We start from the raw sequence: 27,427 nt of genomic DNA on the forward strand, positions 1-27,427 counted from the left end.
TCCCAGAAAGTTCACCAGTTCCAAATAAACCTAAATCCCTCCTCCAAACACCATCATCTCATCCACGCATTGAGACCCTGCTGTTCTGCCTGTCTAACTGGCCCTATGTGTGGGAAACTAGAAGCATTTCAGAGAATGCTACCATGGAGGTCCTAGACTTTAATCTCTTACCTAGCGGCCTACATTTGGTTTCTAGGATCTCATTCCTACCTTTCCCTATGTCGTTGGCACCTACCATGTCCCAAGACCAATGACTCCTCCACACACGTCTATCTGATGATGAAGCTGTTATTGGCTTAACTAACAGAGGTGAGTAGCTCAGGCAGTAGAGACTCATGCTTTAGTATCCAAAGGTTTTAAATTCAGTCCCTGCTGCCAACAGCCCATCCAGATGTAAGCCTGGAACAGGTTACTTCTCTGGCTCAGCTGTGCTCTGCTTAAAAATTGATAGCACAGTATGGCCTCATGTGAGATGCTGAGCATCCGTAGTTCCTATTTAATTCAGTGAATTGGAAGAGTGCAGGATTCTAAACCAGAACATGATCCTGGTCCCATTGAAGCCACTGGAATTTTGCCAGTAACTTCAGTGGGTGAAAGGATTGGGTCCTTAGTATCATTGTTCCAGGCAATTTGTGATTAATGTAACACCACCAATGCAATCACATTAAGAAATATACACATCGTCTCTTGGGGGAACTGCAAAATCTATAGAAGAAAACCCCTTTGCCTCACTCAGCTTCTCCAGCCTGTTCACTCGATGAAAAGACCCAATTTAACGGAAACAAGGAGTCTGTTTCCAAGAGATATTATTCCATGAAAGATCAATACACCGGAATTAGCCGTCAAGACAAGTTGCTGAGTTCCTCTGTGCCCTATTGCCCAGTGAGCTAGGACTCTACACAAAATAACCAAGGAAAGGAAGGAACTCTCGCCTGATTAGATGTGGTGAGTTTATAGGACATGGGAATTTATTACTGAGCCCAACTTAAGGGAGAAAACCCCCTCTTTACTTTGTGAATTAGATACAGAGTTTTAAGTGTAACCCAGGGTTGTTACCTCTTAATAAATTCCATTTGCAGCTTGCGTGATGGACGGGTTTATCTGCAGAGCACTATTTTGTTGCTTTTTGATTAACCCTAAACAGCCTGGATATGAAACTTTCCTCCCTTTTTATCCCCCTTTATATTAAGTTATGGATGTATATTAAACTTGCTATCATCTAGGAGCCAGAGGGGACCGTGCTGTGTTTTTCTCATGGAAAATGGCTTTTTCTTAAAGAAGGAATCTGGCAGCCATGCAGGATGAATGCGGCGCATTGCCTAACAATAGACATGGAGCTTTCCCCCACCCATACCTTGGTGCTTTGATGGCATCAAGAATCCTCAGTAAGCCTCTTGAAGTGAGATATTAGGGAAATTTAAGAAATGCCGGCTTGTAAGAAAAAGCCTGAGGAAGGATGGTCCAGTGGTTAAAGCGAGAAGCTGGGCGTTAAGAGACTCAGTTCCTTGCTCTGCCACAGACCCCCATGAGACCTAGAGCAAGTCACATTCTGTACTACGGGGTTAATACCCCGGCCCTACTCTCAGGGTTGTTGTGAGGAGAAATAAACGTTAAAAAAAGTGAAAGATTCCATTCCTACAATAAGGGGTGTGGGAGGGACATAAAAATACCTAAGATGGAGATGGGGGACTGCATGGATCAGTAAAGCCTTTCACTCCTTGGTCACTGGCTCCAATCCAGGGCAGGTAGGTCTGGCACTGAATATCCATCCACCTGAAGGCTATTTAATGCCCTCGACGGGATCCTTCTGCCTACCGCTCAGGTGTTTATGTAGTGCATAGAGCTGTGGTACATCAATGGACTGCACTGAAATGAACTGGTGGGACACCGTCTCCTTCCTAGTGGACAGACACCCACATCATAAAAACCACCATCACAGTTGGGACAAATTGGCTCTGTCACTGGAAGTCTCGACAGCGAGGATTGTACGGACCATGGAGACTGAGTTATCTGCTCACCCCAGGGCAGAACTGGGGCACTTTGGCAGGGAATTGCTTGTATGGGTGTGGTCTGTTCTGTGGGTAAATGAAGGCGTTCAGTGTCCAGGACTGTCAATACAGCACTGTTGACATGTCCCACATTGATTTCCTGCTATAGAAAAGAGCTGTGTGTCTGCTTGGAGGAAAAGGAGGAAAGAAAACAAAATCCTGGGTCCCTTCCCACACAGGCAGGGGGGTAAGCGGGTACAAGCGGGGGGAGCCCATTACTCCCCTGCACACTGACTATGTGGTTGGGAGAGCAGTCCCCACTGAGTCACTATGGGAATCAATGGGAACTGGCAGTTCTACTTCATTATTGCCATGATGATGATGTATTTGTATTATAATACAAAGGACAGGTCGACCTCAAAAGATTATAAACTTGTGTTATAACACAAGACCCAAGAAGTGGATGAAAAACTGTGTGCGTGTATGGCTGCACGGAGACTGAGAACAGGGTAACAGTACAGCTGGTCAAAAGTTTGTCATCAAAACTTTAATTTTGACAAAACTAGCTTTCAAAATACAATACACATTTTCCCAAACAAAATTCCATTCTCATCCAAACGTTCAGTTATCAAAACCTGGGGAAAGAAATCAAGTTGGGATTTTTTGATAAAGAGTTTAATGAAAAACTTTTCAATTTTGTCAAAACTTTTTTTGGGGGGCGGGAAGAGGGGAGAGTGGAAATTATTTCCTGACCCGTTCTAGGAACAGTGATACAATCATGCTTTTGCACAGCTGTGAACACAAACAAGCTGTGCACCCAATCCAGCTTGCCACATGGCCCAAATGCCCCAGACAATTTTTGACTATAGCAGCCAACGTCTCCAAATGCCCAGAGCCTTGTTCAGCAAGACTTACCAGCAGAGCTGGTTGAGAATTTTCAGCCAAAATGACAGAAAATTTTTTTAAAAAAATTTTTTTCAGGTCAAACAAAATGTTTTGTTCCACCCAAAACTAAATGTTTCATTTTCATTGAGCTTTTTTCCTTGGAATTTTTAAAAATAAAACTAAAGATAATCTCAAAATGAAAATTCATTTCAAATCAAACAGTTGATTAATTTAAAGCCTGTTGAAATGAAATGTAGGGACTTTCAGAATTTGTGTAGGTTTTTTGTTGACCCAAATAATTCACAGAAATCGACATATTTTAAAAAATGCTTCTGTCAAACTGAATCTACATATTTGCTGAAAAATAGTTCCCACTGAAAAAATTTGCCCAGCTCTCATTACTACCCTAATTTTCATGTAGGAATATTTCCCCAACAAAAATAGCTACTTTTGCACATTGCTCAGGAATGGAGCCACCACTCTGTTTAGCAGAGAGCTCTTTGCATAGTGAAAAATAACCATATGGGCCATGTCATTTAAATAAGTAACTGCCTCACAATCCTTCACCCCATTAATAAACCATCTCAGTGACATGCTTCTGATTGGCGATGAGGTCAGCCCAACCTTTCATTCAAATTACTTTCTGGAATTCGGCCACACAGCCTGTTTTATTTTATATCTCTCACCACAGAGATGCTGTCATCGCAATGCCATCTTAGGAATACATCAGAAAATACCAGTTGCCATATGCCATGTAATATTTCAGAGCAGATGAAGGAATCCAACTTGGCACAGCATTTCCTCGGCTGATCAAACCATCCCCATCTGTCTGCCCCTTGTGATGATAATGAAGAAGCCAGTGGAAAAATCTACTGTGTGCTCTTTCTCTGTTTCCATTTTTAAGACTATTGGATTGCACTGTAGGCAAACGGTATAAACATCCCGTCCAATCAGAAAACTGCCGCCTCATTTTCAGACACGCTTTACCCACATCTGAAGTCAGTGTCTTTGCACTCAGCCCTTATTTTTCAAGGCATCTCCCTCAAGATAAAATTACCCTCTAAGTTAATGAATAAGATACCTCTTGGGGAAGGGAGGGAATTTAGGACACTAACAGCCAAAAGTGGGCAGCAAGAGACAACTCCTGGGGGCCTGCGCTCACATTAGCAGACAGTGCACTAGGATGGAGATAGAGGGAAGGAAAGCTCAGACGGAGCCCCACGGTGCAGGCTACTTCAGCCAAGTAGTTGCAGCCTACCCTACAGCCCAAATATCTCCTTGCCACCGGGGCTGAGAAAGATCACCACTGCTCCATAAAGGAGGGGAAACTAATTTAAGTCTGAATCTTCAGTTTGGAATGAAAGATATTGTAGGGTGTGTAGATAAGGGAGGCTGAGAGTGCTTAAGAAGGGTTGAAAGCAAAAGTAATAAACCTCACAGGCATCCTAGCAATAAATATTTGGACACTTTCAAGGTAAGTCAGTCTTAATTGAGCTTATGTTTAGTTTTCTACAAGGAAAAGTAATAAGGTTTCTGATAAACAGAAACCACTCTATCTGGAGAGTTTAGCACTTTATGTTAACACCAGCTACTGAGCTTTCCCAGGCTTTGCACAGATGCATGCAGGATATGAGGAGTGCTTTGAGAAGTTCACCATTTCTTCCCCTCCCCCGCCCCCTGCTCCAGCCACCTTTGGGGGAAATTGCCATTGTTTCCCATTTTGCAATTTCACCCCCAAAAAATGTATTTTTCCCCACAGCAAAAACATGTAATAACGCAACTTTTTCACCTTCTCAACTGGAAGCCCCTTTTTGCTCTAAAATGGGCCCTTTTCACTTGAAAAGTGTCCCATTTTTGCCCCAGAGAAGCACCAAGTTCTCTGTAAAAATATTACCTACCCAGTTAACCTTTTGCAAAAATTGACTCAGTTGAGGAGTCTTTACAAGATGAAGGGGAAATGTGGTTTTGGCTTTTTATCATCAATATTTCATATGTCCCTACATAGACATGCACAGACAGACAGACAGGATTTCCTTTTCAAGCAACTTTGCCATGTCTGAGGCTGTAACCTTTCCCTGACCTTTCACTCCAAATATTAGCATGATGTTAACATTGGAAAAGCAGATCAAAGCTGAAATGACACCAGTTACCTGTTCCGGTTTGTGTTCCTTTATGACTCTTGGGACCATACACCTGATCAACTCCATCATCTCCCCTGGGGATACATGAAGCAATAATGTTTCATTATTTCCTGCCATGAAACAAACTTAGTTCTTAAAAATCAACCAAATAAATTGCTGTCTCTTTAAGCTCCCACTATGAACTGGGGAAATGAGAAGACATAAAGCAGTGGAAATGATGATAACATAATCACAGGTCTCTTTAATAGGTTGAATTTCCTCTTAAGTAACTGCTTTGCATATCTGCCAAGCAATAAAGTTCACAACATTTTTTAATACACAGCCAGTGAATCAGGAAAGCAAATACTGTAAACCACTTTGAATTTGAATTCGGCATTAAACAAAATGCCATTGAGAAATTCATTGTAAATTGTAGGGGTAGGGTTTTGCTAACAGTCACCCTGGCAGAAATCTGGAGCAGTTTTACTGAAATCAAAGGATTTAATGAGGATTTGCAGTGGGAGAACTGTGAGGAAACTCAAAGGAGGCAGAGACTTTCAAGTAGGTAAACTGACTTGGTCAGATTCTTGTCTCAATTACACTTGATATAAGTTTAGAGAAATTCCATAGCATTCAGTGGAATTAGTCCAGATTTATGGCGGTGTGATGAGATCAGAATCAGACTCACGGAGTATAAAGGGTGATGAGCTCTCAATTACCCCAGTATAGCTCCTCATCAAGCCCAGCTCAATAATGCTAAAACGTTGTTACCATCTGATAACAGGTCGATGGGAGCTGTTAGCTTTGCTCAGCTCTTTTGAGCCTTAAGGAGGGGCCTAACTTTTGGCTCCTATTTTTGAAATCCTTCACCTATGTGACTTCCCCATTGTCACTCAGGGAGTCTGATCACAGAGTATGGAATTGAAACTGGGCTTTCAGCCTCCTAGCCCACTGCTTTAACTAAAAGATCATCCTTCTTCCCAGACCTCGAAAGTCAGGCCACTTAGCTAAGGGCCTAAATAAGGAACTGGGCACCTTGATCTGAGCACCCATTTTTGAAGATTTTGGCCATAGACACAAACCCACAGAGATAAATAGAGTTGCAAAAAGCTCATTTCACTGTGCAGTAAATTTTAGCTCGCTTGTGGCTAGTTTCTCAACCCATTTGCTTTAATCTAAACCACAGGAATTTTCATCTCCCTTTTATGAGCTCTTTTCATAGCGATGCATTGGGGTTGGATGGCAGGTCCATATGTTATCATTATAATGAGTACAATCAGAGTCTAGGGATTATTAATCACCTGGTCATATGACCCATTTAAACAAATTCTTATTAACCACAAGACATATGTTTTGTTCCTGAACTCCAGAGATAAAGCCCAAAAGCAGATGGGAGGATTGTACTTGCAAATCAAATTTCGATTGGGCTTTTAAAAATAAATTAAATCTGGCAGGCAGCACATCCTTTAAGCAAGCTTTTCAATAACTTTTGGAACATACCGGCCACTTGCCACAGGTGTTGCTGCTGGGTGTGTCATAGAATATCAGGGTTGGAAGGGACCTCAGGAGGTCATCTAGTCCAACCCCCTGCTCAAAGCAGGACCAATCCCCAATTTTTCCTGCTGCTTCTACAGATTTTGTTGTTTAAAAATAACATGGCCAGATCCTCAGCAGGTGTAAACTGGCATAGCTCCAAGGAAGTCAACGGAGCTATGCTGATTTCACCAGCCAAGGATTTGGCCCATACTCTGCCCTTAGTCCCAGATCCTCCTGTGGGAGTTCAGTGCCTAAACACCTTTGAGGATCTGGGGCCAAATCCTTTTCATCCAAGGATTTCAAAGAGTTCTATTGGGACTGATGGCTATGGACCCAGTTCTGATACATTACTAGCTCTGAGTAGTACCTTACTCCACAAATAGTGCTAATAGATCTATGTGAGGAAACTCACTGTGACAGGTATTACACAAAGGCCCGCACTGTGAACTCCTTCCTCCTACTGTTGAGCAGTCACTCTGTGAATAGACCCCTTCAGTGGGACTATTCTACTTTTGGGCATAACCCACCAGCCAACAGGAATAAGGGATTCACAGGCTGGCCCAAAGTGAGTAAGTAGATCAGTATCTGGCTGCATCTGGATGTCTGAGTTACTTCTTATATGTTCTTATCCATGTGAAATAGGAGCTTGGACTGGTATCATTCTTTTCTAGTCACATTGGTTAATGCATCACTGGAAGGCACTCAGAGTTTGGGAGCAATGTAAGGACCCAGTTAGAATATTTACATGGAATTAACTACAGTGTCACTCTGGAAGAAACTGCAGGGGTGTGCATAGGTGGATACAGTGGCAGGATCTAGTCTGGAACACCCATACTAGGTGAAATTCATCCCTGCTTGGGGGACATGTTCAAGGCCCCCATGTACCACATAAGCTCCATTTGAGAGCTTAAGCGATGCATAGGCTTCTGCACAGGGGTGGATTTCAACTATTATGGGTCTGATCCCAAGACCATGGAAGTCAGTGGAATGACTCCCATCAGTTTCAATGGTCTTTGGCTCAAACCCTAAGGGAATCTAACAGGGGCATGAACTCATTCAAAGTGATTTGTTTAAAAATCCAAGGCAATAGTCCCAGATTTATTTATTATTTTTAGAGTATTTCCCCAGATCTGTTCAGCACATCTTAGAATGAGACATTTATTTTCCACAGACTGGGGGAGATGAAACATTTTTTTAAGAGCAGAAATATACCAGGGCAACTTGGAGGCCAGAAAGACTCTCCTTCACTGCTGGGGAAATTTAAAGGCAAGAAATGTAGAAGAAAAAGCCATGGCAGCTGTTACTGGTGTAATAGATACAACTTTTATATCTTCACTTTATCTATGATCTTTGCTCATTATTGCTGTTCCCATTACCTAGGTAATGGCTTTAAAAGGAGAACATGCATTATTTTAGCATTGTGGGGAGCTATTAAAATCATATATTACATTTTATTTGGGCAGGTTTAAATATAATTGATTTGATCCCTATTTAAGCATAGTAGCTTCTACACATTCAGAGTTAGCCTGGAGTAATGACCAGTTTCATCACAGGTAGGTACTTGAATTGATTTGCTCCATACACCTGAATGTGTTGAAGGTACATGTGTAAGTGTTCTAAGAGTGTTAAAGTACAACAGGAGATGATGTTTATGGCAATGGAGACTTTTACTTTTTTCTCCTCCCTCAAACTGTGGCTAGCATGGAGGTATTTCTTTTGTAGCTCCAGGTAGCGCACACATTAAAATCTGACTGATGACTTCTGACTTACCCTGAATTTATAAGGAGAGTAATTTTTAATATTTCGGCAAGGAAGGGTGTTTTCAATGTGACAGCAGCTCAGTGGATTATTCTGAAGAGAGGGCCTGACTGTCATTTATACTAAGGCCTCTTTGCTCCATTCTGGCAGTGTAAAGGGGGCTTTATAGTTGGAGTATATTATAGTCACACCCACTTTAAGACCCCCTTTACACTGCCAGAATGGCGTAAAGGGGCCTTAAGGTAAGCGAGCAACCCAGGCCTTGAGCAACCAATAGGCTGGTCAAAAATTTTCCATGACAATTGCTTTTTGAGAGAAAATTGGGGTTTTGGCAAGAAAAATCTTTCAGTGGAAAATGTATTTCTCTGGAAAACTGAACACATGAAAACTGGAATATTTTGATTCAAAATAGCGCTGCGGTGCCTATGGGGAGTTGTGGTTTGGGGCTTCACACTTCTATTCTCCTCCATAGGCCAGACTACTTCTCCCACGATGCACCACAGCTAGTGGCTCCCATGATGCACCCTTTCCCATCACTAGGAGACAGTTTTGGTCATGATATTTTGGTTTTTGATATTTTGCCAGACAAATTTAACATTTTCCACAAGTGTTTTTGACCAAAAAAATTTTTTTTTCCTCAAAACATTCAGTGGAAGAAAGCTCCTATTTTCCAACCAGCTGTACTCAGTGGCAAGGCATCTGCCTACAGAAACCCCATCATTCCACAACTGAAGCTAGTAATAATACTTAATTCATATATAGCACTATTTAGCAGTAGGTCTCAAAGCTTTATGCTGGAGGGTAGTATCATTATCCCCATTTTACAGATGGGGAAACTGAGGCACAGGGCAGCTAAGTGACTTGCCCAAGGTGTCTCAGATCTGGTCAAACTCCTCCCTGCTGTATACTCACCAGGGGAGCCAAACACTGAATCCCATGTGCCTTTAATTTTTCAGGGGTTGCACAGAGATTAGGCACCACCAACACGGTATGAAACTGGCAGTGGTCACCCAAGTTTGGGGGGGGGTTGTAACTACCTTGGAGTTCCCAGTTCCTTCAGCCCTCTCAGGGAGGTGCCCATTGGCACTGGGCAACAATTTCAGGGAGCTCAGGTATGGTGGCCACCAGAACTCAACACACCCAGAACCAGGTGGTTGAAGAAAAGGGCATGGATATCCGGCACTAGAAGCCATTGCATCCTGGGGCCAATGAGCGAGGCTCCTGGATGGGCGATGGAGCTAATGTCTGACTAGGACTGCTCCGCCCAGAGCAGGAGGGGAGGGGGAAATGAGAAAGAAGCCTAGAGCCAGTGTGACCCTGAGCTGGGGAAAGAGAGGGCCTAGTCAGACACCCCTGAGCTGGAAAAAAAGGCCTGTTCCCTCACTGGAGCAGAGCGAAGGCACGGTACCAGATGCTACCTAGAGAACCCAGGGCCCTAACCCCAGTGAGAGAGGGAGCTTGGGGGAAGGGTTGTGAATGTTTTTATTTTTTAAGTTTTATTAATCATTTTCTAAATTACAAAACCAAAAGTGTTGAAAGGAGGACACCTAAGTGTCCTCCTCAATATACAAGAAGGACAGAGGACAAATACGCCAAAAGAAGGACACATGGCCACCCTACATATCCCTGGTTTTGGTCTAGAGTGACCAGGTGTCCAGTTTTCGACTGGAACACCCACTCTAAAAGGCACCCTGGTAGCTCCGGTTAGTACCCCTGACTGGGCCATTAAAAGTCTGGTCAGTGGTGCTGCAGAGCAAAGGCAAGCGAGTTCCTACCTGTCCTAGCTCTGACCCGGAAATGGCCAGCAGGTCCAGCTCCTACCGGTAGATCCACGGGGCTCCACGGGCTGCCCCCCGCCCCGAGCACTGGTTCCGCGTTCCCATTGGCCGGGAACCTGGGGGAGAAAGCAGCACGCAGAGCCACCTGCTACGCCCCCACCTAGGAGCTGGACCTGCTTGCCACTTACAGGGCGCAGCACAGAGTCAGGCAGGAAGCCTGGACAGGAAGCCTGCCTTAGCACCGCTGCACCACTGACTAGGAGCTGCCCAAGGTGAACTTGCGACCCAACCCTGACCCCAACCCTCTGCCTAGAGTCCTGAGCCCCCCCCAACCCAGAGCCCCCTCCTGCAACCGAAACCCCTCATCCCCAGCCCCATCCCACAGCCCACACCCCCAGCTGGAGCTCTCACCCCCTCCCACACCCCCAACCCCCTGCCCAGAACCCCCTCCCACATCCTGAATCCCTCTGCCCCACCCTGGAGCTCCCTCTTGCACACCAAACCACACATTCCCACCCCACCCTGGAGCCCACACACCCAGTTAGAGCCCTCACCCACCTCACACCCCAACCCTCTGCCCCAGCCCAGTGAAAGTAAGAGTTGGGGGAGGGGGGAAGAGAGTGAGCTACCCAGGGAGGAGGAATGTAGTGAGCCAGGGGGGCAGGGCCTCTGGGAAGGGGCAGGGCTAGGGTGCTCGGTTTTGTGCAATTAGAAAATTGGCAACCCTATTTTGGGCCTCTAGGCAGGCATTCCCAGTGCAGACTTTAGCTCTGACACCTCTCTTGGCAGCCCCAATCCAATTGCATAGGCCTAGAAACTGGTGCTGTTTCCTCCAAGCCTCCTCAGGAGGTCTTGCTTGCTCCCCAGAGTCAAAGATGTGAGCCTTCTGGTGTACAGATTACCTCTTCAGGGTACATAGCAGTAAATGCCAACAGACACTCACAAGCAGACTTTGCACAGGCTTCTAAAACACCATTGCACTTTACTTCAGAGATAAAGCACAGGAGAGCCAGTTAGCAAACACCACACACCCTAAACACAGTGCCCCTCATCCTTCTCTTGGGAGTCCAGCTGTGTGGCACTAGAACCAAGTTCCTGCAGCAGCTCAAGCTGGTGAAAATAGCCAAAGATCCCTAGCACCGCAGTTCCTGCCCTTTTATAACCTGGCAGGCTCCTTCTGTCATGTGACCTCCTGATCAGCCACCTCAGGTGATCACAGACCCCCAGCTGGTGATTTTGTTGCCAGGCAACCTCTCCCCTGACAAACTAGTTCTCCTGGACAGGAGTTAGCCTTTCTCAAGGCATTTCTTTTTGAACAGAGGACCATCAAGATGTAATTATCCTCCATTGTTAGCCCTACCCCTTGGAATTTTAGTGCAACCTGGAGGTAAAAGGACAACAGAGAAGGCAAACAAACCCAACGTGCAAAATGGAGTTTGCAGCTTGATAAAGACACATACAGGTTCATAATCTCACACAGAATTCATAAAGTGTACATAGACAGATTCTCCAAATAGTTATCCCGGCAGGGGTTGCAGGCAGGGTCAGATCAGATGGTCCCTTCTAGCCTTAAACTCTATGTCTTACCCAGCAAATTAGTGGCAAAGCAAAACTAGACCCCAGGTCTCTCGAGTCCCAGCCTCCTACTGTATCCATTAGGCCACATCTCCTTCTTCACAAGCACACCGGAGAGGCCAAGAGCTGAATATGTTGTTTTGAGTGAATTCTGCACAGTCCTAGATAGGGTCCTTTCAGGTAAGCACTCAGCTACACTGGTAGTGTTGTGCTGGAGGGAGAAGCTTGTGTTGCTGTTATCTCTCTTGTACCTTTCTTGTAGATAAATACAGGATTTGGTTTGCCAACACAAAGTTCTCTCCAAAAATAATTAAATGGGTAGAATATATAGTGCTTGGGTTAAAAGCTGCATAGCCCAGGTTTGCATCCCCTGCATTGTATTTAGGCTTGGCAGAATTAAATTTTTATTATTTTTATAATTGTGACAGATAATATCAATCTTAAGAACATAAGAATGGCCATACTGGGTCAGACCAATGGTCCATCTTGCCCAGGATCCTGTCTTCCAACAGTGGGCAGTGCCAGATGCTTCAGAGAGAATGAACAGAACAGGGCAATTTATTGAGTGATCCATCCCCTGCTGTTCAGTCCCAGCTTCCAGCAATCAGAGATTCAGAGCAGAGCCGTCCCTAGAGTACAGCAAACTGGGGCAGCTGCCCTGGGCCCTGCGGGGTGTGAGGAGGAGGCGGGCGGGGCAGGCAAGAAGGAGCCCCCGTACCAACCTCCCCCTTCCCCCAGCACCTCCTGCCCGCCAGCAGGCCCCACCGACCAGTGCCTCCCTCTCCCTCCCAGCGCCTATGACCAATCAGCTGTTTCACTACCTCTGGAGGCGCTGGGGGGGAGGGGAGAGGAGCAAGGGCGCAGCGCGGTTAGGGTAGGGGGCAGAACTGGTGCGGAAGAGGCAGGGCGGAAAGAGGCGGGGAACATTGGGGAAGGGGTGGAGTGGGGGCGGAGCTGGGGGGAGCACCCCATGGCAGATAGAAACCCAGCGCCTATATCCTGGGCCCCGCACCTCCCTAGGGACAGCCCTGGTTCAGAGACACCCATAGTATTGGGTTGTGTCCCTGATCATAGAACCATCAGGTTATAAGGGACCACAAGGGTCATCTAGTCTAACCCCCTGCCAAGATGCAGGATTTGTTGTGTCTAAACCATACAAGACAGACGGCTATGCAGCCTCCTTTTGAAAACCTCCAGGGAAGGAGCTTCCACAACCTCCCTTGGCAGTCTGTTCCGTTGTCCTACTCTTCTTACAGTTAGGAAGTTTTTCCTAGAATTTAAGCCACCCCATTTGCTATTCTGTAATTTGAACCCATTGCCTCTTGTCCTGCCCTCTGTGGCAAGAGAGAAAAATTTTTCTCCACCTTTTTATGGCAGCCTTTCAAGTATTAAAAGACTGCTATCATGTCCTCCCTTAATTTCCTCTTTTCCAAACTAAACATACCCAGTTCCTTCAGACTTTGCTCATATAGCTTGCATTCCACCTCTTTGGCCATCTTTTTCACTCATTTCTGGATCCTTTCCAGGTTCTCTACATCCTTCCTACGTATTGGTGACCAAAATTGGACACAATACTCCAGCTGAGGCCTAACCGGTGCCGAGTAGAGCAATATTATCACCTCTGCCTCTGTTAATGCAACCTAAAATCACATTTGCTTTTTTTGCTACAACACAGCATTGTTGACTCATGTTGAGGTTGTGATCCATCACAACTCCCAGATCCTTCTCAGCAGTGCTGCTGCCAAGCCAGTTGTCCCCTATTCTGCATTTGTACATTTGTTTTTTCTTCCCTAAGTGTGGCACCTTACATTTGTCTTTGTTGAATTTCATTTCATTGCCTATAGCCCAGTTCTCCAATTTATCAAGATCCCTTTGAATTTTAGCTCTGTCCTCCACAGTGTTGGCAATCCCCTACACACACATACACACCCCTCCCACCACAGCTTTGTGTCATCTGCAGATTTGATCAGTCTGCTCTCTATTCCTACATCCAGGTCATTAATAAAGACGTTAAACAACACTGGACCCAGAACAGATCCCTGTGGAACCCCACATGAGACCTTCCTCTAATCTGACATCATTCCATTAATAGTTACTCTTTGTTTGCAGTTATTTAACCAATTATGTATCTTGGCTAATAGCCATCGATGGACCTATCCTCTATGAACTTAGCTAATTCTATTTCGAACCCAGTTATACTTTTGTCCTTCACAGCATCCACTGGCAATGCGTTCCATAGGTTGACTCTGCAGTGTGTGAAAAAGTACTTCCTTATGTTAGTTTTAATCTTCCTACCTATTAATTTCATTAGGTGATCCCTGGTTCTTGTGTTATGTGAAAGGGTAATTAACACTTCCTTATTCACTTTCTCCACACCATTCATGATTGTATAGACCTCTATCATATCTCCCATTAGTTGTCTCTTTCCTAAGATCAACACTCCCACTTTTTTTAATCTCTCCTTCAACAGAAGTTGTTCCATACCCCTCATCATTTTTGTTGCCCTTCTCTATATCTTTTCCAATTCTGATATAAGTTTTTTGAGAAGGGGTGACTGGAACTGCATGCAGTATTCAAGGGGTACCATGGAATTATATAGGGGCTTTAGATGTTTTGTATTACTATCTACCCCTTTCCTAATGGTTCCTAACATTCTGTTACCTTTTTTGACTGCTGCTCCACACTGAGCAATATTTTCAGAAAACTATTCATGATGACTTCAACATCTCTTTTTTGAGTGATAACAACTAATTTAGACACCATCATTTTGTATGTATAGTTGGGATTATGTTTTCCAATGTTCATTAGTTTGCATTTATCTACATTGTATTGCATCTGCCATTTTGTTGCCCAGTCATCCAGTTTTGTGAGATCCCGCTCTAACTCTTTGCAGTAGGCTTTGGACTTAATTATCATGAGTAATTTTGTATCATCTGCAAACTTTGCCACCTCACTGTTCACGCCCTCCTCCAGATCATTTATAAATATATGTGTCCCAGTACACATCCTTGGCAGACCTCACTATTTAACTCTCTCCACTATGAGAGCTGACAATTTATTCCTGCCCTTTGTTTCCTATCTTTGAAGCAGTTACTGATCCATGACAGGATCTTCCCTCTCATCCCATGACTGCTTATTTTGCATAAAAGCCTTTGGTATAGGACATTGTCAAAGGCTTTCTATATTAACTGGATCCCCCTTGTCCACATGCTTGTTGGCCCCCTCAAGGAATTCTAATAGATTGGTGAGGCATGATTTCCCTTTACAAAAGCCATGTTGACTCTTCCCCGACATATCATGTTCATCTCTCTGTCTGATAATTCTGTTCTTTACGATAGCTTCAAACAATTTGCCTGGTACTGACGTTAGGCTTACCAGCCTGTAATTGCAAGGATTGCCTCAAGACTTTTTAAAAAAATTGGCATTACATTAGCTATCCTGCAGTCGTCTGATGCAGAAGCTGATTTAAGCGATAGGTTATATACCACAGTTAGTAGTTCCACAATTTCATATTTGTGTTCCTTCAGAACTCTTGAGGGAATGTCATCTGGCCTGGTGACTTATTACTGTTTAATTTATTAATTTTGTTCCAAAACCTCTTCTATTGAGACCTCAATATAGGACTGATTTGTCACCTAAAAAGAATAGCTCAGGTGTGAGAATCTTCCTCACATCCTCTGCAGTGAATACCGATGCAAAATCCATTTAGCTTCTCCGCAAGGGTGTTGTCTACCTGGAGTGTTCTTTTAGCACCTTGATCATCCAGTAGCCAAATGGATTATTTGGCTGGCATCCTGCTTCTGATGTACTTAACACATTTTTGCTGTTATTTTTTTAGTTTTGTTTATTTTTAAGATTTTTTTTTTAAAAATCTATTTAAGTTTTCCACAGTTGCTCAAAATTATGGGGGAGGTGATCAGACAATAATTATTTAAGGTCAACAAATGTTGAAATACAAAAAGTTAACGCTTTATAACCATTAAAACACGAATTGTCAATACCTCATGTCAATATCCTTAAATTAAACTCAAACAAGTTCTCAAGTGGCATTTTCCTTACTTTGCCTATCTGTGAATTTTGATTGGAAATTTTTTTTGTCGGTGCATGGAGGGTGAAATCTACATGTACCAATAAAAATATAAACCTTCCAAACCTAATTAAATTTTAGGCCTTCTTCTGAGTACGCAGTTTGGCATGAGCATTCCAAAGTGCACTGAGCTTTACTTTAACAGCATCCTTCCAAATGTTCTGCCAATCTGCTGCCTTGGGAGAGGTTGAACATGCTGCTGATAGTTGGACAGCATGCAAGCTAGCACAAAAATATATCAAAAAGCCACAGCATGCTGGCAGCGATCTAGCCAGATGACAGAGTAATGCTGAATAATTTCTTCTTGTCCTAAAAAGATGCCCTAGGAGCAAGAAAAGCACAGCTGCAGAGCAATACAAAGAAAGCAAATGGCCCCAAATTGATATTGGCATTTTGAGTACAAGATCTAATTCATTATTGAAGTATCTATTTTAATATCATGGCAGGAATGCAATAATCACTCCTCCATATTTCATGCCTATTTAACATCAGCCTCAGTGTAATGCCTTATGGTGAGTCTCATGTTGGTTTTTACTTTTCATTTTCAATAATGAGGCCTTTCCGATCCGTGTTCCAAATCAAGACCCAAAATAAAGCCAGTCCAAGCAGGAAAGAGACCATATAAATTAGTGTCAGAAGGAGCCCAAGATCAAGAACAGATGAATGTTGGTTTGTTCTTTATTAAACACAAAGAAGGGCACATTACAGCCCTCAATTACTCTGGTGGAATTCCAAACTAACTCTCCACTCACTTGTACACTGGTGTAATTGACCACAGAATTTGGCACTGAAGCTGTTAACGAGCCTGATTCTCCACTGTCGGGTACAGGAATTGGGTGGTGTGCCTTTAAATAGTTTGTGAGCCCTGTAGTGGCCCTCACTGTCTTGTGTTTCAGAAGCCACCAGAACCCTACAATAGCAGTACTGTGCACAGGTAGCTACACCACAATTTTTGCTGTCATATGTTTTATATGTCATATGTTTCGATACCGCCCGGAAAGACATCTGCTGCCTTGTCCAAAAGTTCACATAATTTTTGTTTAGATTGGAAATAATTGGACTTGTCATAGACTTCTCTTAAGCCAAAACTAGATCTGTTCTGACTTTGTGCAGCACAGCTGAATTCATGGTAGAATCTAGCCCCAGGTGTTTCAATACAGGGTGGGGATTTTGCGAAGTAGATCGATGTTAACCAGAGGATCAGGCAAGATCATCAAGCAGTTTTTCACTCAATCAGAATTTGAATACAGGTTTCCAGAGGCAAATGACTAGCTGATTAGTTCACTGCACCTCATTTTGCCCCTGGTAATGTGATTAAGCCAAATCCTCAAGACCATGCTCAATTCAGCAGTTTAGCATGAGTGGGAAGTTCAGGACTTGGCCCATTATGAATAAAACAAACACATCAATGTCCCTTGCATCATTAAAAACATTTGCATTTGCCACTTTGGTCAGATCTAGTACAGTATAGAAAGTTGCTAGCAATAGTGGACAGTGTGGCTTTTCTCTTGTGTTTCAGAAAACATCAAAACCTGCTATTGCAAAAAAAGAAAAAATCATTGTGGTGGGGTTAAAAAATGAGAGAAGTAGACTTCTGATTCAAAGTGTTAGTGCAGGAATGTGAAGTGGATTGAATGTCTTTATACCTTGAATTTATGAACTGCTATTCCTCTTTCCTGCTGAAAGAGTCAACACAGAGGAATTAGGTCATCAGGAAGCAGCTGGGCAGCTACACAACAGAGTTCAGGAGAGAACAAACCTTCCAGCCATCATCACTTCACTGCTACCTGGAGAAACAGGCTTGGATGGCCAGTGGAGGAATGTGCAATAATGGCCTTAAGTCAATGAAAACCGACTTCCCAAGGAAATTGCCAGCTCTTAAAATAATATTAGTGGCAAAAGGTATTGCAACAATGCAGCAGGAAATCAAGTAAAATGGGAAGAAGTCCAAACTGTCAGCATAATCCCGTTCTCACTGAAGTCACTGGGGCCCAGATCTTCAAAGGTATTTAGGTGCCCAATTCCCACTGAAATCAATGGAGTTTAAGTGCCTAAATACCTTTGAGGAGCTGGGCCTGAGAGTTTTGCCATTGATTTCATTGAGAGTAATATTGGGTTCTAAAGACCTGAACCTTCAAAGTTCTGAACTCCTTCTGGGTGAAATTCATCCCTGTGCAGAGGGCCTATGAGTCACTTAAGACCTCACAAGACGGCTAATAAAGTACATAGGCCTTGTCCTGCCCCCCTGCACAGAGTGACTTCTATTCCCTCTGCCAATGCTGAGGTCCAACAATTTCCTTCAGCAGAAGATGAGGCTGTTCGGTCTTTCTTGGGATTAGACCTTATGCTAGTTAGTAGCCCAAGGCCTTTCCTGGAGTATAGAATTGAAGATTTAAAAGGGAGACAGAGAACTCTAGGGCAGTAAATAAACTGCACAGGGAATCTCTATATGCTTTGATCAGTCTAATGACTCCAACATCTCTAACTCCTCTGTGTGCACTGAGGATATTAAATGTATAGTATCTTTCTGGGATGGGATGACCTTGTCACACATGCAGCCATGTGTGGGCTATATAATGGCATCCTGATTATCTGCAGACACATTCCAGATCCTCTGTAAACTTCTGACACATTTGATTTATAGTCCACAGCTAGAGCTCTGCAATGAAACCCAAGGCCAAGTTAGACTTGCCCAGCTTCAGTTTAGTTTCCAAGCCAAAACCCAGGTCAGGCTCTGCAAGCGTTGGAATGAAACTGGGCCAAGTTCCAAGGGACCCCAAGGCAATTTACAATGCAAATCTCAGGGTTTCACACTCAAGTGAAACAAAACTTGAAGGTTCAGGTTGAATTTCCATTGGCCAAAATCCCTGTAAATGGGGTGCTTCAAATGCAACATCTGCGCCTATTAGAGCTGGACATAATTTTAAGACCAAAACAATATTTTGGGTAAAAATATGCAGATTCAGCAACACCGAAACATTTCCCAAATTTGTATTGATGTCGCCAAATTGTTTTGGTTGCAAAACAAAATTCTGAAAAGAATCAGAAGAGTTTGTTTCAAAATTTCCTTTAATTTTATTTTTGTTAATTAAAAAAAAAACAATAAAAATGCTCAAAATTGAAACAAAATGTTTCAGTTTGGATAAAAGAAAACATTTAATTCAACCCAGTCAAAACGATGTCATTTTAAAATGATGTTTCAATTCACTGAAAATACTGGAAAAAATTGGTTTTGGTTTGAACAGAAATGATTTTTTGGTTGAATTGACAAAAAAAAAATCCATTATTCACACAACTCTAGTATCTATGGCCCCATGGCTGCAGTAGCAGCCACATCTGCAGCTCTGAACCCTGGCTCCATGTCAGGAGGAAGGATTTCCTTTCCCCAGCCCAGTGTAGGTTCACTGCAATGCAAAGGGTTGTTTGCAAGGCTTAGAATTTGACTCTGAATAGCCCAATTGTCAGCAGAAATGCACAGTTAGTGTCTTGAGCAATGACGTGGTTGCTTTGTGGTTTCATTTGTTTCCCCATGCCACTGTCTCACACAGATCCCCTACCCCCAGAGAGCCTTCAGGTTGTGCACTCATGTGGCATACATTTCTGACATATGTCTTACACTGCCATACTTAAAAAGCATCAGATCAAAAGAAAAGGAAGCAGGCTGCTACCCTTTTGTCAACTGGAATATTTCTACCTGTGATCACAGCATGGCTTCCAGTCCTTGTGAAGGCCCAAGGGGAATTGTTGCAAGACACATAATCAGTTTTGCCACCATACTCATTGTTTCCTGAAAGAAAATACACAAGAAAGATTGAATCACACCCTCTGTTGTTCATCAGGTCAAATATTATTTCTTTTATGTACACAGAGTCCTCTATGTTGCATAAACAGAAAAGAAACCCCAACACAGAATCCTCCTTAGCTGTAGCTGGGAATGTTCATATAAGATATAGATCAAGTACTTGCCAAGGTATTTTATTGCTTCTATAAGTGTTTTAGTCTCATGTCCATCTCCCAGTGGATCTAAGATTTCATTGAAAAGCAAAAAGGGATATGTGATGAGTTGTAATTGTCATTACAACTAAATATAGGCATTAAGTCTGAAAAGTCAGATCCGGATCCAGGTCTCAAGCTCTCCGAAGTTTAGAGACTCAGCACTGGAGTTTTGGTTTCATCCATTATAAAGACAGGGGACCTTTTGCACAATCTGGATCAAAATCAGGGCTAACATTCTGAACCCCTCCAAAGATCGGGAATGTTCAAATCCAGGATTACGGAACGTTTCTAATACTTTGAATCAAACATTTGTTTTGGAGATCTCCATTTCAGGATAATGCTTGAGGCATTCGCCCTGCAATCTCCCCTCACTGAATCTTCCATTAGAGTGCATGTCCGCATGTCAAATCACACCCACAGGGCTGAACCAGTGGTAGGGGCAGATATTTACTTGTTCATCTAGGGCAGTGGATTCCCTCAAGTCTGTTTTATGTACCCAGAGGGAAGAATTCTACCATGTTGGAACTCTCCGCTAGGGGTGAGCAAACCAGCATGTATGAATGCAATAAGAGGCAACCCAGACCTTTGCCCGAAAATTTCCCCCAAACTTTTGTTGAAGTTATAAAAAGTTTAAATATCTTTCCTCCCCTTCATTATTTTTCATTTTCAAGTTGCCTCTGAATTATCTGGTTCCCGCAGCAGTAAAGTTATTTTCCTGGGTGATATCTTCGCTCTGCTGAAGTCCATGGCAAAGCTTCCACTCAACTTCAAGAGGCCCAGGATTTCACCCTGCTGTTTCCAAGGAGTACCAGAAATCTTACAAGCAAAACCATTCACATAAGATTCCCTGCCTCATTTGATAGGCCCAAGAGGGTGGAATCATCTAGAAACTTACCAGAGCCTTATCTGGACTTCTGAGTGCTTATTTGAACCAATCCTCTGAACCTGTAAATGTTCACAGGCCATGACTCACCATTATTATTATTTATTTGTATTCCTGTAGCACCTGGTCATAGAGCAGGAATCCATTGGGCTAGATGCTGTACAAACACAGAACAACAAGATGGTCCTTGCCCCAATGAGCTTAACACCGTCCAGACACACTCCAAGGTGAAATAAAAGACAAGGTATTGAAGGAAGTAAAGAGAGGCAGATCAGGAGAAGACTGAGTGTAGTGTGTCAGTTTAATATCTCACACACTGTCTCTTGGAGGGCTGTATCCTACCCTGATAACAGGATTAATAAATTCACAAGATGAAATCCTGGCACCACAGAAGTCAATGAGAGCTTTGCCATTGACTTCAATGGGGCTGGAATTTCATCCATGCATTTTAAGGCCCAAAGGGGTCATTACAATCATCTAGTCTGCCCTCCTTCATAATACAGGCCACAGACCTTGACCCAGCAATTCCTGCAGTGGAGGCAATTATTCTTCCCAACTTCATAACCAAGCCCTACCAAGCCTCAGAAGGGACTGCCAAGACAGGATGTATTAGGAAAGATGAATCAGAGGTGAAAGTAAGCTAGTACGTACCGGTAAGAGCCGGTGTGCCGTACCGGGACTGGCTTTGCCAGAAGGCAATTTAAAGCTCTGGAGTAGCGGCGGGGCTGTGGCGGGGATTTAAAGGGCCCCGGAGCTCCAGCCACTGCTACCGCACTGCTAGATCCCCAACAGAGCCCGGCCGCCGCTACCCCAGGGCTCGGGCAGCAGGGTTCAGGCGGCGATTTAAAGGGCTTGAGGCTCCGGCAGCTGCTACCACAGCAGAGCCCCAGGCCCTTTAAAGCTCTGCCAGAGCCCAGAGCCCAGGGGTAGCGGTGGCAGCCAGGAGCCCCCAGGGCTCCTCAGTGACTTAAAGGGCCCGGGGCTCCGCTGCAGTAGCGGCAGCTGGAGCCCTGGCCCTTTAAATCAAGATTTAAAGGGCCCGGGGATTTAAGGCCTTGCCTCTTCCGGTTGAGGCCATGCCCCCTGCTCAGGACTCCGGCGTACTGGTAAGTCCTCTAACTTACTTTCACCCCTGGGGTGAATCAGCGTAATGTGAAGTCTTCCCCCCCTATTTTTACTATAATCCTAAGAAGTGGCTAGATCAGTCCACCATAGTCAGAGTGTGAGTCCACCTAGGTGTTTTTGGTCAGTATACAAAATATATAAAGAAACATGCTTCTGCGGGAGTGAGATTTCACACACCAAGCCTTGGCTCAGAGCTGTGCACTTTCACAGCTGAGTTACCAGTGCTCGGAAATGAAAGGCCTTTGTAGGAATGGGCTGATGGATCCTTAGCAGCACTGAGTTTAGAGCCACTGGAACTAATGAAAAAAAGACGAGAACTTTGCAATTAATCTCCAGGTCTGTTTTTAAAGCTTCTCTCATTGTACCAATTAGTTACATTGTTGCATTTGAGAGAGTTAGAGATTTTTCTTCTTCTTCTTTTTATCTTTTTCTGTCTGTATCTTCTTTTAAGTTTTCAGCCAGTGTGATCTTTATTGCCCTATTTCTTGTTCAGATTGCAATAATTTGTCATTGATGTGTAGACAGTTTCTTAACTACTCCTGTGTTGGAAATAAAAGAACTAATACTGCTTGGAAGGTTGTCTCCTGGGTCCTGCAAAGTGGAGTATTATTGAATGGTTAGGCATTAAGGATGCGAAGAAACCCACATAAAAGTAACACATAAAACATGAGCTACCTTCCCATTTAAATGCAAAGACAGTGCAGTGCAATCATTCAAACCCAAGGCCTTGTTAGGATTAAAGTCTGGCTCAAAAGCAAAATGGGGGTGGTTGTCACCTGAGTTTATTTTTTGTAGCCTTCATTTTTTGGGATAATAAAAATACCACCTTCAAACTGATGGGCTTGGTTTTATTTTAAAGAAAAGGGGCCTTTTGACCCATCTTCTTGCATTTTCTTTACCTCTACTAGAATTATTTATTCGAAGATTCATAGATGTAAAGGCCAGAAGGGACACATCATGATCATCTGGTCTGACCTCCGGCATAAGCCAGGCCAGAGAATTTCACCAAGTGATTACTGCAAGAAACTCATAACTTCTCTTACTAAAACAAGTATCATTACAGAGCTAGGGTCAGCTCCTGCCCCTTACTGAAGTCAAATTCCCATTAGCTTCAACAAGGATCAGAACTGAGCTCCTAATTTGCTGCAACTATTTCACCCTTCAATGACTTCATCCATCAGTGACTGTAGCACCCAAAGGCTCCAGCTGTGATTGGTACTCTATTGCGCTAGGCTCTATACAAATTTAGAAACAAGGTAATCCTTGTCCTAACTCTAATGTTAAAACCTCTGACCTGGATGATGATTAATATCTCGTCCACTAGACAGCTAACAGTTTCATCTCATAAGTGGCCATGGACATGCCAATGCTTTACTCTTGACACTGGTTGTACTAGTTCCACACTTTGAACAGCTATACACGGTCTACAGAAAAAGACTGGGGTGATGGCTGAATGGGAGTGGGGGTGCAGGGCCACATGGGGATGTGGGGAGGGGGTGGCTGAGTGGGGGTGCAAGGACACATGGGGATGGGGGGGCTACAGGGACACATGGGGACAGGGGAAAATGTGCCTGCTTGAATGAGCAAGGCTATGGGTCAGCCAGGGTCTGCATGGTGGAGGCTCCCTGACAATCCCTCCCTGCTCCAAAAAATCCCCTGTTCCATACATCTCCCACCCACACCCAACAACCCTCTAAGTTCACAGCCAGGCTCCTAACCAGTATTTACTTCCCTCTCCCTCAGCTCCTCCATTACTTCTGACTCCCCCAAGCCTTTGCACTTCTTCTGAGGGGTGCGGGAAATATGTTTCTGTATTGTAGTTTAAATGAATTATTACTCATAATTCTGTATTAATATGTAAGGAATCTAGTAAGGAATCTATTTGTCAAAAAACATTTCCTGAATCTTTTTTGTCGTCTATATTGTTACAGACATAGCTCCTGGCAGATATTTTGGAATAAATTACCAAAACAATTGAAACTGGCATGATTATGTTGTGTTATTTTGACAAATAAAACACAGACCCTCCTCGACTTACGCAATCATTCTGTTCCGGAACGCCTTGTGTAACTCGAATTTTGCATAAGTCGGAAACACATACCCCAACATTACGCAAAAAAAAAACAAACGAACAAACAAAAAAAACCCCAACGCTCCTATTTCTAGCTCACGGAACTTCTTCTGTAAGTGTGGATTTGCGTAAGTCAGGTCTTGCCTAACCCAGGGAGCATCTGTATGCCAACTGTTGCAGAATTTTAAAATATTGTGTACAGAATTTTTAATTTTTTGGCACAGAATTCCCCCAGGAGTAATGTAGCTATCTAAAGTATTAACACTAATCATTGCAGTTTTCCTTTAGATTATATGTAACAAGAAAAGTAACAGGCTCATAACAGATTCCAAACTCATAATTGATCACACACACAGAGGGACATATATGCAGGCTGAGCAAGAGCTTCCCCCATATTGATCAGATGTTCCCTGAGTATTTCTTCCTCTCTTGGATTAGGATAAACGGTTCCATACATTTGTCCGCAATAGTCCCAGCTACCAAAGCAGAATATGCAAAGGATGGGTTCACTTGGGGGAAAATAGGAAGTCAACCCTCCATGCCCACCTCGAAGCTCATGGAGAGTTAGTCTCAATCCTCAGTGCTCTAAACAAAGTGTGTCTATTTCTTTTAGAATGGTCTAGCAGAGAGGGTGGGAGAACTCCAACATCCATGAGCTACCCACTCCCAGCCCTGTCAAGCTCAGGAGAAGATGGGTGGCATCTGAAAATCACTGGTCTAAGAGGGGACAGGGCAAGAGAGATGGCACCAGCTGTTGCCAATCTGGGACATCAGCTGAACCAAGAGCGAGCAAGTGCTGAGCTCTGAGACCATCCCAGAAATCCCAGGGAGTTGTAGTATTCAAACACAGCATAGCAAGGTAAATTTCTGCATATGTCAGAGTCCGCAACCAGAGAGCAACCGGCCCCTGAATACATGCAAAATGCTACGGCAAAGGAATTTTTCCAAGGTTCTTCACGTGGGAGGAGTGCAGTGCAATCATTCAAACCTAACAAGGCCTTGGGTTTGAATGATTGCACTGCACTGTCTTTGCATTTAAATGGGAAGGTAGCTCACGTTTTATGTGTTGCTTTTATGGGGGTTTCTTCACAGATGAGAGCTGTTTTAGCCACCAGCGCATAAAGAGATGGATATTAGGTCTAAACTCATACAGTGTATAGGAAACAGCATCTCACTGCAATGCCATAGGGCAGGTTTCCAAAGTGTTGTGGGTGTTTCAGCTCAGCAGCCCCTTGTAACGTCCTGTGGGAATTATATAACTAAAAGCCCAAGCACTGCTAAGGGAATTCAATGGTATAAATACAATCCACCATATTCACCTTAGACTTTGAATTACATATAACCAAGACAGAACGTGGAACAAAGCGTTCCAGACATGCCTAAGGAACTACTTGTAACACATTTCAGGGATTCAAAGATGGTGTTTAAGAAATATCCGAAGCCTAAGTTGACAATTAAAATACTGTGATGAATAACAATTAAAATACTGCATTAAATGGATGGGACGTGCCAATAAAAGGTGACCCTTGAGAACTGTGGAGGCTCTCAGTATGGAGAGTGGTAGTGTAAGCTTCCCCTACTTGATAGGCCCCCAACCCTGTTAGGGTTGGGAGGGTAACACAGGCTTCATGCTCCTTCAATCCTTGACCTCTCTACTGAGCTGGTACAGCTCATTTGGCTGTGACTAACCTACCACTGGAAATCAAGACAGGTTATTGTGAGCTCCTTTCTGTCCTGTGTCCTGCTACAAACTGAACTGAACATCTGACGCTGATGTTTCAGGACCTCCGGACATCTTCAAGCAGCAGTCGTGAAAGGAGATCAAATGACCAGTACATAAAAGCAGGCAAGCCCAGCAGAAAGCTGGTTCTCTCAGTGCCCCTCAGGCCCCACCTTGTATATCAGCTGCATAGGGAAGTTGTCTGGCCATCCTGCTGCTGTTCCTCTTTGCCCTGACCCTGTTTCCTCATAGGGATACATTTTTCCTCCCTGCAGTCTTTCAGGGGGTGCTGATTGGCAGCTCCTTATCCTCCACCTTTCTCCACCATGGCTATCTCCACAACCCATCAGGACGGAAAGTGGCTTAACCTTCAACAGCTATCTCTACCACCATGGAACAGCTGCTGGACTAGGCCAGACCTAGACTACATACCCATAATCCTTAGTAGCATTTCCCCTTCTCCTACTGGGAGTGGGGGGCGGGGGTAGTTGGGAAAACAGACCACTTCCTGTCCTTCAAAGATCATAATGGAATGAGAATAGAGGCAGCTGTCCTTTCTAGTATCCCTGCTGCCCTGACAAAGCATAAAGATGGGGATGTAGCCACCCATCATTCCCTGAAGACCATAGGTGGGGGCACATGCCTTTGAGAGAGAATGGGAAAGGGAGGGGATCAGGCAAAAGAATGAGAGGGGCAGAAGAAGAGGTGCTTTGGGGAGGTCACAATGGAAGGAAACAAGATACCATACTTTTTGAAGATTTGCATGAACCTCCAAGTCAACCAGCACCAACTGGTTTGTTGCCAGACACTGGCAGTAGTGCTAAAAGTAATTATTTCCCTGCATCTATCCTACATCCTGTGTAAAATGGGCTTGAAAGGTCAGAGTCCAGCTCCTAGTGGTCAGGTGTCTGCAGCACAAAAACCTCACCATTGCTACTGGTGTTTTATAAGACCAACAGCAATCAACAACAGGCATGGAATATGAGCTGTCCTCTGACCCCCAGCAGTACCCCACTCCTATAGGGCTGGGCACTGTGGTGAGATGGTATACAGGGAGCTCTCAGGGCTGCTGTCTATGCTGTCCCTGGTCCATACCAGTATCTGAGGCTGTCACCCTGGTGCATTTCTCCAGCACTAAAAATTCCCTTTAAAATAAAGTGGTTTTGAATCAATAACCAGTTTGTCCGGCAGATACTCACAAATCTTAGGCCTCAACGCTGGCCTTCTGCAAACAGGCAGTGAGGGTTGTTTTAGAGACTCCTTATTCAGTTTGTCAATACAATATGTTAATTTGTAACAAAGGGTGAAAAATGCTGCAAGGGATTTCTATTATCTCCACTAATATTTCACACTTTACTATTTCCTGGCATCCTTCATTATCACTGGGTTGTGTAGCAAACAATAGCTCTACCTCTCCACATTACCCTGTCTTTATTTAATGAAGGGTTTAATACACATGAAATTTTTTGTACACAAGCGTGTCATTCATCCCACCATCATTCCTGTCAACAAATGCAGGCTGACACTTCAGTTTTGTTCCAATTTGAACTGGAAATTGATTTAAGTTTATTCTGCTGTTTGTTCAAGGGCAATTTGATGTTGTCTATTTAGTCCCTGTGGTTTTATGTTTTGCAGGTTTTTCCAGCTACTGGAATCCCAATGGCAATTAAGCAGGATCTCTATGTGCTGTGGGAAAGGATACATTTGCAATTTTCTTTCATATAGAGATGGGCCTCAATCAGATACCAGATCCAAACTACAGTGAATTTCAGATCCTAACCTAGATCCAAGCTTTGCAGCTTGGTAGCACCTCTCCCAATAATCAGTATCTGCTTGGCCATTTATTTCATTTGAGCGATAGTGAAGTAGCACTTAGGGACAGTGCAATGGCCGTCTGGATTTTCA

At 43.8% G+C, this 27,427-nt stretch overlaps 2 long non-coding RNA genes across 2 annotated transcripts in view; both read right to left on the reverse strand.

Annotated features, from left to right (window-relative positions):
- Nucleotides 1-5,088, reverse strand: part of LOC122462941 — a 131,687-nt gene extending 126,599 nt beyond the window's left edge. Inside the window, exon 1 of the long non-coding RNA XR_006285838.1 lies at nt 5,024-5,088. This is a non-coding gene — a long non-coding RNA (uncharacterized LOC122462941). The remainder of the gene's footprint in view (nt 1-5,023) is intronic.
- Nucleotides 5,089-13,825: 8,737 nt separating this feature from the next.
- On the reverse strand, nt 13,826-26,668 carry LOC122462945. The gene is made up of 3 exons (XR_006285846.1): nt 26,658-26,668; nt 21,909-21,913; nt 13,826-14,067 (listed from the first exon to the last, which is right to left on the reverse strand). It is a non-coding gene; the product is annotated as an uncharacterized LOC122462945 (long non-coding RNA).
- Between the last annotated feature and the right edge of the window lie 759 nt (nt 26,669-27,427).

This window comes from Chelonia mydas, chromosome 14, assembly GCF_015237465.2.
Source record: "Chelonia mydas isolate rCheMyd1 chromosome 14, rCheMyd1.pri.v2, whole genome shotgun sequence".
Classification (NCBI taxonomy): domain Eukaryota; kingdom Metazoa; phylum Chordata; order Testudines; family Cheloniidae; genus Chelonia; species Chelonia mydas.